Below are 14,536 nucleotides of genomic sequence, written 5' to 3'. Positions count from 1 at the left end.
GAAGATCTTGCTTTCAGTTCTTTTGGGTATACACTGAGAAGTAAAATTGCTGGATCATTTAGTAATTATATTTTTAATTTTTTGAGGAGCCATCATACTATTTTCATTAGGGGCTATACACTTTTATATTCCCAGTAATAGCACACAAGTGTTTCAATTTCTGTATATCCTTATCTCCTTATCAACACTTTTCTCTCTCCCTCTCCTTTTTTTTTTTGATAGCTGTCAGCCTAATGGTGTGAAATGGTATCTTTTTTTTTTAAGATTTTATTTCTTTATTCATGAGAGGCATAGAGAGAGAGAGAGAGGCAGAGACAAGGAGATGGAGAAGTAGACTCATGCAAGGAGTCTGACACAGGACTTGATCCGGTCTCCAGGATCAAACCCCCCCGGGCGAAGGTGGCACTAAACTGCTGGGCCACTGGAGCTGCCCGAAATGGTATCTTAATATGGTTTTGATTTGCATTTCCCTGATGATTGGTGATGTTGAGCATCTTTTCATGTTCTTTCTGGCCATCTGTTGCATATCTTTTTTTGGGGGAAATATCTATTCAAGTCCTTTCTTCAATTTTTTCAATCAGGTTGTTTTATTATTGCTGAGTTGTAAGAGTCATCTATTCTGGATATTAACCCTTTATCAGATATTTGATTTGTGAATATTTCCTCCCATTCAGTGAGATGCTTTTTTACTCATTTGTGATAGTATTTTTTTGATGCATAAAAAATTTAAATTTTTTATAAAGCCCAATTTTTCTATCTTTTTTTTTGTTGTTGTTGCTAGTGCCTTTAGTGTCATAGTCAAGAACTCATTGCCAAAGACAATGGTTATCAAGCTTTGTGCTATATTTTCTTCTAAGAGTTGTATAGCTAACTTTTAAGTGTTACATGTAGACTATAGATCATTTTGAGTCAATTTTTGTATATAATATTATGTAATGTCCACCTTCATTTTTTGAAATTTTGCAGGTGGATATCCAGTTTTCCCACTGCTGTTTGTAGAAAAGACTCTTTCTCCACTGAATCATCTTGGCACTCTTGTTAAAAATAATTGGACTGTAATGTGAGGGTTTATTTCTAGACTTTCTTGTCTATTCTACTGGTACATATTTTTGTCTTTACCACATTGCCTTGATTACTTTTGATTAGCTTTGTAGTAAGTTTTCATCAGGAAGTATGAGTCTTCCAGGTTTTTCCTCTTTTTTTTTCAGGATTATTTTGGCTATTCAGGATCCCTGGAGATTCCATATGAATTTTAGGATGAATTTTTCTATTTCTACAAAAAATATCAATGAAATTTTGACAGGGATTGTGTTGAATCTGGAGATTGCTTTTGATACTGACATCTTAGCAAGATTAAGTCTTCCAAAACGTGAGCATGAGATGTCTGCATTTATTTGTCTTCTTTAATTTCTCTCAGAAATGCTTTATAGCTTTCATTGTACAAGTTTTTTATATCCTTGGTCAAGTTAATTCCCAAGGGTTGTTTTTTTTTTTTGGTACTCTTTTAAACAAAATTGTTTTCTTAATTTCCTTTTCAGATTGTTCGTTGTTAGTGTATGGAATCGTAGCTGATTTTTGTCTGTTGAATTTGTATTATGTTACATTGCTTAATTCATTTATTAGTTCTGTCTTTTCATGAAGTCTTTGTGGTTTTTCTACATATGAGATCATATCATCTGTGAACCGAGATAATTTTACCTCTTCCTTTCCAATTGGATGTCTTTTATTTATTTTCTTGCCTAATCGATCTGGCTGTGTCTTTACTTTTACACTTATGTTTTTATACATTAGGTTTCTATAAGGCATCAAGTACTTACAGATTCCTCCCACTCTCCCTCTACTATACCTCCTCATCAGGGGAAAAATCAGAGAAAGGAAAACAAACACTTGTTTAAGTTGAAGTACAAATTATGACAACTATGTTGGCCGACAGAAACTGCATCTGAATAAGATGTTATCTGGGATCCTTGCCTTGGTTAGACAGAAAATGCCATATCAGGGAGAACATATCAATGGGGAAGATTGATGATCCTTTACTGACAATTCTTTACTTTGGAAATAAGACATAGGGTAGCAGGAACCTAAGTGATATGGCAACTTTGGAAAACAGGTAGTTCTTCAAATAATTAAAATAGAATTATCAAATGACCCACCAATTCCACTCCTTGGTATAAAGTCAAGACAAAAAAAAAAAAACATTTCCACACAAAAACTTGCACACAAATATTCATAGCAGCACAATCATAATAGCCCAAAAGTGAAAACAACTCAAATATCTATCAACTTCTTAACTGATGAACAAAATGAAGTATGTTTATGCAGTAGAATATTGTTTGACTATAAAATGAATGAAGTACTGTTGCATACCACAACATGAATGAGCCTTGAAAACATTATGCCAAATGAAGGAAGATAGTCACAAAAGACCATAAATTATATGGTTCTGATCATATGAGATGTCTAGTACAGGAAAATCTACAGATACAAGAGGTAGTTTAGGGTTACTTTAGGTTGGTTACTTAGGGTTGGAGGTGAGGGAAGGGAGTAACTAGGTGATTGCTAAAGGGTGTAGGGGTTTCTTTTCTTATTCTTTTGGGGTGATGAAAACATTCTAAAATTCATTGTTGTGGTTGCACTTATCTGTTAATATACAAAACCCCATAACTGTGCAGTTTAAATGATTGAATTATATGGTATATGAATTACATTTTAATGCAGACATTTAAAAAAGTAAACTGAATGATAGTAGAATATACAAAAAATGGAATGGCAAGAATGGAAGTGCACTGTTAATATTCTTTTTTTTTTTACTGTTAATATTCTTATAAATTTATAAGACCCTTGTTGATATATGTTAAAAACCATAAAGAAACAAAGTAACAAAAGAAAAAGAGTGGTGGTAGGCTAATAAGGAAGATAAAATGAAATCATAAAAATGTTCAATTAATCCAAAGGCAGAAAAAAAGTGTAACAAAGATCAGAAGGGAAAAATAGAACAAAATGGCAACATGATAGTTTTAAACTAACCAAATCAATGACCACATTAAATTTTAATGGGTTAATATCTAAAAAAAGACATTGGGCTATAAAAAAAAAGACTGCATGCTGCTTAAATGAAACCAACTTTAAATATAAAAATATAAATAAATGAAAATTGTAAAAATGTAAAAAATACTATCCAAACACTAATTTAATAAAGTTGGAGTGACTATTTTAACATAAGACAAAATAGATTTCAGAGCAACAAATATTGCCAGAGATAAGAAAGTCATTTCAAAATAAAAAAGGGATCAACTTATCAAGAGGACATAATAATCTTTCTTTTTAAAAAAGATTTTATTTATTTATTCATGAGATACACAGAGAGAGAGGGACACAGACACAGGCAGGGGAGCAGGCCCCATGCAGGGAGCCTGACGTGGGACTCGATCCCGGGTCTCCAGGATCACATCCTGGACTGAAGGTGGCATTAAACTGCTGAGACACCCCAGCTGCCCAGGACATAATAATCTTAAGTTTAAATCTATATAATATGAGAGCTTCAGTACACATGAAGCAAAAGCTGGGAGAACTTCAAAGAGAAACAGACAAAGCAACAGTTATAGTCAGAAATTTCAATGCCTCTTTCTTAGTTAACTGATAGACTATGTAGATAGAAAATCCATAAAGATACAGAAGATTTGAACAACACTGTCAGCATATAATGAACATTCCTTCCTACAACAGTGGAATATATATTCTCTTCAAGAGCACTCAGGATATGTACCAAGTTAGACCATATTTTGGACATAAATTAAGTGTCCATAAACTTAAGATCATTCAAGTTATACAAGGTATGTTCCTTGACCACAATATATTAAATTAGAAATCAATTGAAAAATCTCTGGAAAGTCCTCAAATATTTGGGAACTGACTAAAAACACTTCTAAATAACCCATGGTCAAAAAGAAATAAATCTGCAGTGAAGGTATAAAGTACTTTTAACTGAATAAAAAGAAAATAGTATGTATCAAAATTTGTAGGACTCCACTAAGTGCAGTACCTAGGAGGAAATTTATAGCGTTGTGAATCTATGATAGAAAAGGTCTCAAATCAATGACATCACTTTTAGGAAATTAGAGAAAGAAAAACAAATTAAACCCAAATCAAGTCAACAAAAGAAAACAATACAGATCAAAGCAGAAATCAATAAAATATAAAACAAAAGTAAAATAGAGAAAATTAATGAAATGAAAAGCTATTTTTTGGGAAGATTAACAAAATTGATAAACCTTATTTCAGACTTAGGAAAAAAGACACAAATTACCAATATTAGGAATGAGAGAGGTGACATCAGTACAGATCCAACAGATATTGAAAATATAACAGGAATATTGTGAACTTTACACCAAGAAACCAAGGAGTTATATGAAATGAAGAAATTCCTTGAAAAATAAAAACTACTAGGCTCACTCAAGTGGAAATAACCTGAATGTACATTAAAAAAAATCTGTTTTTGAAACCTTGCTACAAAGAAAACTCCAGCCCCTCTTCATTAGTGATTCTTCCAAACATTTAAGGAAGAAATAATACCAATTCTGCAGACATTATTCCAGAAAATTGAAGTGGGACAGATACCTCTCAATCCATTCTATTAGGGCAACTTTATTCTAATACCAAAACTCTCTTTATTCACAGAGGACATGATGGCCAATGCAGAAGATTCAATGGATTTTGCAAAACCTAATGAAATACCTGAAGAATATTCTCCAGCAAGAAGGAAGTTTTAAAATCAGAAGGAAGGTCCCTCAATAAACTATCATGAAAAAAACAGTACAACTGCTGGCATTTTTAAAATGGCTAATATTGGGGATTAAAATAAAGGTAGCACCAAACTCTAGACCATAAAATAAGTTGGCAGGTGGGAGGAGGAGATGTATTGGGACAAGAACACTCTAAAGTTCTTGGTGTCATCCCAGAGGAAGTTAAAAAATTTAACTTTATATTTTGTAAAGTCTAGTATGCACACTAAAACATAATGGTAGCTGATAAAAATAATAGAAGTAGAATATATAATTCTGTGTTATTAGAGAAGAAAGGAGGAGGGTGAACTATGTCTGGATAAATATAATGGCAAGTAGGAAAGGAAAAATGAAGGAAAATATATGGTATTTAAAGTTGAAAAAATAGAATGTAAACATGAGTCAATATTTATAATAAATAAAATTAATCTTTTAGTTAAGAGGTAACTTTTTTCAAATTAGATTTTAAAAATCCAGCTGTTTTCTTTTTTATAAATTTATTTTTTATTGGTGTTCAGTTTGCCAATATATAGAATAACACCCAGTGCTCATCCTGTCAAGTGCCCACCTCAGTGCCCATCACCCAGTCACCCCCACCCCCCGCCCACCTCCCCTTCCACCACCCCTAGTTCGTTTCCCAGAGTTAAGAGTCTCTCATGTTCTGTCTCCCTTTCTAATAGTTCCCACTTTTTTCTATTTACTAGAGGTTCACTTAAATCTAAAACCTAGAATAAAAGTAAAAATGGAAAAGTAAAAATGGAAAACAATACTAATGTTAAATTAAAAATACTGGTAAGCCAGAAAGCACTAATAGGAATAAAAAGCATAATTATTCAATGATAAATATTCATCAGGAAGATAAAGCAATGAAAAAATGTGTATATATGAAAAACAGCAGCAAAGAGATAAAATAGGATTTATTAAAATTTTGCATAAATATTTATAAACTTATAATAATTGTGGGAGGTTTTCATATACCTCTGCCATAATTTATGATTTAAATTAATTGAATAAGCTTAATATAACAGATACATAGAAATAACTGCATGAAACACAAAGAGAAATGGTCATTATTTGTAGCCACTTCAGAAATGTATAAAGATTGAAATCTCAGCATATATCAATGAATCATTATCAAATAGGCCATGTTTTTTAACCACAATAGATTAAAATTAGATGTCAGTAGTTAAAAGGCAAAAAATGCCTAAGCAAAGAACAATAGCAAAATCTGATAAACTAAAAATCACACCTCTAAATATTTCATGGGTCAAAAATGTTATTGTGAATATTCCCCCAAATTTGGAACTTTGTAACAATGTAAGTATTTCATATCAAAAGCCATGGAATATAGCTAAAGCAATACTTAGGGGGATATGATACTTTAAATGTGCTGTATAGTCATTTAAAGCTAACATAGAAATTGAGTAGTCTGGGGCACCTTCCTTTCTCTCTCTCTCAAATATATGGATAAAAATCCTAAAAAGAAATGGAATAATCCCAAGGTATAAAAAATAATTAAGAGGAAGTAAATGAAATGGGATATATATTTTTTAAAAATCATACAGGATTAAAACAAAACAACCCAAAAGCTTTTTTTTTTTTTCTAGAAATGTACCATTTTCTAGAATGGTACAATTCTAGCCATAAGATTGATTAAGCAGGAGAGAAAGCACAAATCACCAATTTTCACGATGTGGGCAGATATTGAGTTGAGGTTGGAATGTGGCCAGGGGAAGTTCAGATTTTTGTTTAACTGAAGAGTTTTGTCAGAACGATTTGAGGCTCTCTTTTGGAGCAATGGGAAATTCTAAAAGATAGGTAGATAGTAAATATATATAAGTTGAAGAGGATGAGAATGGACTGGGGAGGAGTCAGTTTGATTAGTTAGGAGAAATCAATTACAGAGATGACTGCAGAATTCAAGCAGGAAATGATGGTGGTTTTAACAAGGGAAGAAGCAGAAAAACTGAAGAGCATACAGATTCAATAGAAATTTGAATGATAGAGTAAATGCAATTTGGTTTGATAGTGTATCAGTTAGGGTCTAATCAAGAGATAGAAGTCACATGATAATTTGGACTAGGAAAGTTTGATGTAAGGATTTCTTAAGTATAACAGGAGAGCAGCTCTACAGGATTAAAATATAACTAAATACCCTGAGGATGAGAGAAAGTACCCAAGAAGGTAGAAACTTGGAAGTGGGGACCCTCCCCAAGGCTGGGGTTCAGACTTCATTGGAGAGGATGTGTTTACAGCCCACTGTGTGGAGAGAAGCTTGGGTTTGTCTAGGTTACAGCTGTTTAGTTGCTAAGCAAGTGGCAGCAGCCCCCTGTGATTTTGGCAGGTTGGCTAGAGGCTTATAGTCACAACCAAGAGGTGAGAAGCACCTCTTTGGGGACCAGGTGGGTTGAGGCAGGTGGTAGGGGTATGGAAAAAGTGTTAGGAAATTGCTTGCCAGCCAGGGTCATGTGAGGCCCAGGAGTGAGATGTCCCTGCCAGGAAGGAGGTGAAGTGTTGCTGGGCTGGACCAAGGTTGTGAGCATGCCAAAGGACTGTGGCACTCTGGACATTAGGGCAGGGTTAGGTGAGGGCAGAGTACCACTAGATGCCCCTACTCCTACCTGGCAGGAAAGAATAAGCAAACAGAAGTATACCGGCACCAGAAAGAGAAGCCTTGTTTCCCTGCAGTGTCCCTCCAGTGTTCTCTACTGACAAAGCTGAACATGTGTGTAGCAGTTGCAACCAAGAAATGCTTATGGCTCTGTCTTTGCTGAGCAGGAAATAAAAGATGGACTTGGAGCTGAGAGGCATTGAATTGATAACTGGTACAGATCAGATCCAGGGCTAAGGAATTAACTATGACTCTCAGGAAATTGGCTTGAGTTACTGAGAGGGTACTTGGTGGCATTTCCGGAGATGACATCTTTGAGGAAAAGAAATTTGGAGCAAAGTATAGACAAATGACATTTTGAAAATGCAGAGTTTAACAAACTTGAGAAATGGTCAGTGAAATGACAAGTAGGCGGCTAGTTTCTCATGGGTCTGGTGCCTGGAGGGAGCTGGATTGGAGGGCAGATGGGCATGTCACCAGCATACACTGTGATGGCAGCCATGTACTAGATTCTTGGAAACCATGAGTAATATCCAAAGGTTTGCTAGAAGAGGCTGAGCAGATAGAGGCACTCATGGTGGTCAGAGGCAGTGAAAGAGGTGAGTGTGGTGTCATAGGTTCTATTAAGGATGTAATGGCCCTGATGAACATGGATGCAAAAATTCTCAACAAGATACTAGCCAATAGGATCCAACAACACATTAAGAAAATTATTCACCATGACCAAGTAGGATTTATCCCCGGGATGCAAGGCTGGTTCAACACTCGTAAAACAATCAATGTGATTCATCATATCAGCAAGAGAAAAACCAAGAACCATATGATCCTCTCATTAGATGCAGAGAAAGCATTTGACAAAATACAGCATCCATTCCTGATCAAAACTCTTCAGAGTGTAGGGATAGAGGGAACTTTCCTCGATATCTTAAAAGCCATCTACGAAAAGCCCACAGCAAATATCATTCTCAATGGGGAAGCACTGGGAGCCTTTCCCCTAAGATCAGGAACCAGACAGGGATGTCCACTCTCACCACTGCTATTCAACATAGTATTGGAAGTCCTAGCCTCAGCAATCAGACAACAAAAAGACATTAAAGGCATTCAAGTTGGCAAAGAAGAAGTCAAACTCTCCCTCTTCGCCGATGACATGATACTCTACATAGAAAACCCAAAAGCCTCCACCCCAAGATTGCTAGAACTCATACAGCAATTTGGTAGCGTGGCAGGATACAAAATCAATGCCCAGAAATCAATGGCATTCCTATACACTAACAATGAGACAGAAGAAAGAGAAATTAAGGAGTCAATCGCATTTACAATTGCACCCAAAAGCATAAGATACCTAGGAATAAACCTAACCAAAGAGGTAAAGGATCTATACCCTAAAAACTATAGAACACTTCTGAAAGAAATTGAGGAAGACACAAAGAGATGGAAAAATATTCCATGCTCATGGATTGGCAGAATTAATATTGTGAAAATGTCAATGCTACCCAGGGCAATTTACACGTTCAATGCAATCCCTATCAAAATACCATGGACTTTTTTCAGAGACTTAGAACAAATTATTTTAAGATTTGTGTGGAATCAGAAAAGACCCCGAATAGCCAGGGGAATTTTAAAAAAGAAAACCATAGCTGGGGGCATCACAATGCCAGATTTCAGGTTGTACTACAAAGCTGTGGTCATCAAGACAGTGTGGTACTGGCACAAAAACAGACACATAGACCAATGGAACAGAATAGAGAATCCAGAAATGGACCCTGAACTTTATGGTCAACTAATATTCGACAAAGGAGGAAAGACGATCCACTGGAAGAAAGACAGTCTCTTCAATAAATGGTGCTGGGAAAATTGGTCATCCACATGCAGAAGAATGAAACTAGACCACTCTCTGGCACCATACACAAAGATAAACTCAAAATGGATGAAAGATTTAAATGTGAGACAAGACTCCATCAAAATCCTAGAGGAGAACACAGGCAACACCCTTTTTGAACTTGGCCACAGTAACTTCTTGCAAGATACATCCACGAAAACAAAAGAAACAAAAGCAAAAATGAACTATTGGGACTTCATCAAGATAAGAAGCTTTTGCACAGCAAAGGATACAGTCAACAAAACTCAAAGACAACCTACAGAATGGGAGAAGATATTTGCAAATAACATATCAGATAAAGGGCTAGTTTCCAAAATCTATAAAGAACTTATTAAACTCAACACCAAAGAAACAAACAATCCAATCATGAAATGGGCAAAAGACATGAAGAGAAATCTCACAGAGGAAGACATAGACATGGCCAACATGCATATGAGAAAATGCTCTGCATCACTTGCCATCAGGGAAATACAAATCAAAACCACAATGAGATACCACCTCACACCAGTGAGAATGGGGAAAATTAATAAGGCAGGAAACAACAAATGTTGGAGAGGATGCGGAGAAAAGGGAACCCTCTTACACTGTTGGTGGGAATGTGAACTGGTGCAGCCACTCTGGAAAACTGTGTGGAGGTTCCTCAAAGAATTAAAAATAGACCTGCCCTATGACCCAGCAATTGCACTGTTAGGGATTTACCCCGAAGATTCAGATGCAATGAAACGCCGGGACACCTGCACCCCGATGTTTCTAGCAGCCATGTCCACAATAGCCAAACTGTGGAAGGAGCCTCGGTGCCCATCGAAAGATGAATGGATAAAGAAGATGTGGTTTATGTATACAATGGAATATTACTCAGCCATTAGAAACAACAAATACCCACCATTTGCTTCAACGTGGATGGAACTGGAGGGTATTATGCTGAGTGAAGTAAGTCAATCGGAGAAGGACAAACAGTGTATGTTCTCATTCATTTGGGGAATATGAATAATAGTGAAGGGGGATATAAGGGAAGGGAGAAGAAATGTGTGGGAGATATCAGAAAGGGACACAGAACATAAAGACTTCTAACTCTGGGAAATGAACTAGGGGTGGTGGAAGGGGAGGAGGGCGGGGGGTGGGGGTGAATGGGTGACGGGCACGGAGGGGGACACTTGACGGGATGAGCACTGGGTGTTATTCTGTATGTTGGTAAATTGAACACCAATAAAAATTAATTTATAAAAAAAAAAAAAAAGGATGTAATGGCCTATATGTCACATAAGAGAAAAACTGGAAATGGACCATTGGCTTTGGACCCAAAGGTCCCTGATAGCTTGTGATTAGAGAAGCTTCAGTGGGGGTGGGGGCAGAGGTGATGTGGGTTGAGGAACAGAAGGTGAGGACATGGCCAGTCCATTTGACGATGCGGTGCAGGAGTTTGCCTTTGAACAAGAGGAGGAAAGGATGGTAGTAACTAGAGTGATGGGGGATTGAGAGAAGCTTTTATTTGTCCTGGAGAGAAGGGTATTTTCATGTGGATGTTGAGGCTGCAGAGAGGGGGGCATGGGAGCTACATGTTGGTATGTGTGTGAGTGAAGGAACAAAGAGACAGCAATGGAACTTGTCCCAGAGCTGGCAGTCAAGAGATGGTTTAACGTGCTCTCTCACCAGCCGGGAGGGCCGTAAATGTCGTTCGGATGTCTTCCAGAAACGAGTTGAGAAACACAGATGGATTTAGTAAGGATGGTAGAAGATAATTCTGTTGTTGAATAGGGTCACATGGAAGTGCATACTCGTGTGTGTGTGTGTGTGTGTGTGTGTGTGTGTAATTGTTGCCAGAGCTAAGGTTTCAAAGTGAAGTCATTTGCAAAGGTGGGCGGGAGGGTGGGGGGAATCAAAGACATTTATCACGACCTGCAGTTCTGGCCTGTGAGTAATAAGAAGGCATCATTAGCACAGTCTGACTTTCTCTTTTTATTTCCATCTGTGGTGATATCCCAAAGCAGCTTTCAACAGTCCACAGTGACTTTTAGTGCCCATTGCCAGTACGTCCGTACATAAAATACATAGTCCTCACTCTCAGATATCCAGAAAGCTATACTTCTGGAAGAAGCTTCCCCCTGCACCCAGGTCTCTTTGGCTAGTGAGTTTGTTTTGCATTCGAAGTTTTGTCAATTTTGAGGTGAACGTCTCTTCTACTTTCTCTCTCTGTTAATGGTTCCTTCCTCTAACCTGCTCTCCGAGGTGACCAAGCCTAGTTTTCTACCAAGCTAGGGACATTTGGAAGGTTGTGGTACCTCTCTTGATCTGGGCCTCCCGTCCCCCCTGCAGGGTGGGGCACCTGGACAGCAGCTTTCCTTCCTTCAGGGATCTTGCATGGGAAGGCAGGAAAGAAGTGTGATAATATTCTGCTTACAAAGGGCTCTGCACACCTTCAGTTAAAGATGCTGCATAAGTAGAAGCATTAAGAGCTCAGAATTAACAAGGCACTTGGGGACACCATTTAAACTACAGCTGGCATTTCGCATTGTAGTGTACAAAAATCGCTGTCAGAGCAGACTTGGGGCTTGTCCATTGTATTTTATTTTATGCAAACCTGTGTGGGCCTGAGTGGGGCATGCTGCCGAGGACCCATGTCTCTGGGCATCCCTGTGAGGTGAACTGCACTGTCCAGCTTCCAAGTGTCTGGGTAGGATTGCCCTGCAATGGATCAGCCTGCCCCACCATTGCAGGACACTTCTTACTGTTAGGCTTCCAGAAGACATCAAGAGTGGATTGACACTTAGTGGCTCGCTACCCTGCTGCTGGCCCCTCTTGGCCTCAGGCCATTGATCTGTGCCTTACTGTATGTGCTCTCTGATGTGCTCCAACAATATTCAGCAAGGCCATCTTCCTCCATGTGAACATTTAGCCAAACCTCGCATGTTTGTATTCCTCTGATAATGCTTAGGGGAATCTAGCAATGCTAATTGAAGTACACTCCATTTCGTTAACTGAGCTCCTAGAATGTGCCAGGGGCTTTCCTAGGGGCTGGGCAGCAGAGATGGAGTCCATGTCCACAGTTCAGTGGAAGAGACCTTTCCCAGGGAACTGCAATGTGCCGGAGGCGTGGTGTAAAGCGCCACAGGAACATAGGCGAAAGAGCAGTTCAAGGCAGAATAAGGACAGGGGATGACGGGCGGTGAGGGAAGGCCATCCCGGCCCAGAAGGATGATTAGGAGTTTATCATCTAAGGAAAACTGGGCAGAAATACAGAAGTAGGAATATACACTGAGTGTATAACAGTATCACACGTGACAGGCAGACGGAGGGACAGAGCCAGGGGGACTCCTGGAAATGAACACCAAAGAGAGTTTCTGGTGTCTACTCTGGAGGGCCCAACCTATCAGTGGGGACCATGAAAGGATTCCATGAAAGGAGTGAGTGAGGGAGGTTATGATGATAGAAGTCTGGGCAGGGCTCAGACTGCTCCTGGCTTACCTGCCATGACGGAGGCCTCCCCACATCCTGTGAGTCCTGGGGCTTCTGAAAGGACTTCTGTTCTGGATCTGTCTGGGGGAATTCAATGTGCTCAGGAGAGCCTCGTGGCCTCAGCAGCTTTGCAGAGATCCTGCCATTCAGGTGTGCTGTGCCTCTTGGCATGGAGGTGGTTTGCAGAGAACTAGCACCTCTCAGCAGGGAGTATCTTGAACCCTACACAAGGGGTGGGGGTGGGAGGCACCAAGAACCAGGGAGTCTGTCTAGCCATGTGTTCTTAGCACCGTAGGGTGAATGTGTGGTTTAAGAAGATGCATCTCCCATCTTATGGAAAGACATAAAGCTGTCACTTGTAAGACGCAAGCTGATTATATCAGCTTTTCTTGGACTATTCTCTTCAAGCTCTGATACCGAACCTAAATCAGCACTGGTGAAACATTCTCTTTGGTTCAGTGGCTCAAAGTTTGCATGGATTTTGCTTAACATAAGGCAAGATCTTCACCCTTTCCTGCTAAATAGTGTTTCTTCCTGGGATCCCACCAGAGGGAAACATCCTATTTTCTTCTATACATGGAGTTTCTAAGCAAACTGTGGACTAATAAAAGCTGGAAGCCTCGAGCTGATCCTGGGGCACCAGAGGATCCCACAGTGTATGAAAGGTTAAGTCTGTGTAATATAGTGTTAGTGGTCATTGTGTTGATTGTTCTACATCTTTGAAAATGAGTATTTTGTGAGAAGTCTAGGCTTGCAATCATATGCTAACAAGAATATGGGTCAACCAAAGTGCTACCCAACAGAGGTGTGGGTTCAGAGGGTGAAGTCACACTGACACCTCTTCCCACGTCCCATTTAAGGGGGAGTGAGGGTGAGTAATTGTCTCTCATTGTAGTGGGAGAGAACACGAACTTAGCCATTCTTAGGGAAAGCAAATTATCTTTCTATTTTTCCTGCTATATACCATCACAAACCTAAGACGTACATTAAAAGTAAGATAAACATGAGTGTCACCTCATAGCAGGAGCAGCCACAGTCTCACCAATCCATGCCCAGCCAGTCCCAGTGCCCTGGAGGTGTGTGTGTGTGTGGGGGGGGGTGTATGGGGGATGTCACCAGGTGGGGGAAGGTGGGTGGGATTTCTCTGGAACTGTGCTCCTACCCTCAACTCTGTGGGTGATCAGAAGTTCGATTTGTCAAGAAGACTCAGTTTATTGAGAGGGTTCTTGTTGAATTGTGGTAAATATAGCACTTTGGAGGAATTCTGTTTAGGAAGAGAATCTTTTTTCTTTTTTTTCTTTCACAAGTCACAGTGATTTGGGTCCTGAGGTAACTGGTGAGAGACCCACTTCTTTCCCCCATCCCTGTCTGGCAAGGGGGCATTGGGCCACCTCAGGAGACTGGCTTTCATTTGCCCTCTGCTCTATCACAAAGGCATGTGGGGAATCCTGAACCTGAAAATAACTCATGGTCTAGGAAGATGTCTGTGAGCAGCAGCAACTGGGTAAGAAGTTGGGCTCAGGACAGTGGCCAAGTCGGGGCTGATGACTGCCTTTTTGTTCCCTGGATCCCCTAGTTGGTCAGGGTAAATGTCCTTGGGAGGAGGGATCACACAGCCTTCCCCAGCCCTCTGTACCACAGTGAGGATTGCGCTTGTCAACCAAGCACAGAAGGAGGGCCACACAACTCACATAAACACGAAATGCCTTTGGACCTTAAACCCTTGTGACCATGCCTCATTATGAGGCAAAAAAAAAAAAAAAAAAAAAAAAAAGATTTCTGTTGTGGTTTAATCCCATTTCCTTTGTCCTC

The sequence above is a fragment of the Nyctereutes procyonoides genome, unplaced genomic scaffold (genome assembly GCF_905146905.1).
Source record: "Nyctereutes procyonoides isolate TBG_1078 unplaced genomic scaffold, NYPRO_anot_genome, whole genome shotgun sequence".
Taxonomy (NCBI): domain Eukaryota; kingdom Metazoa; phylum Chordata; class Mammalia; order Carnivora; family Canidae; genus Nyctereutes; species Nyctereutes procyonoides.
Note: the sequence above shows the minus strand (reverse complement) of the source record.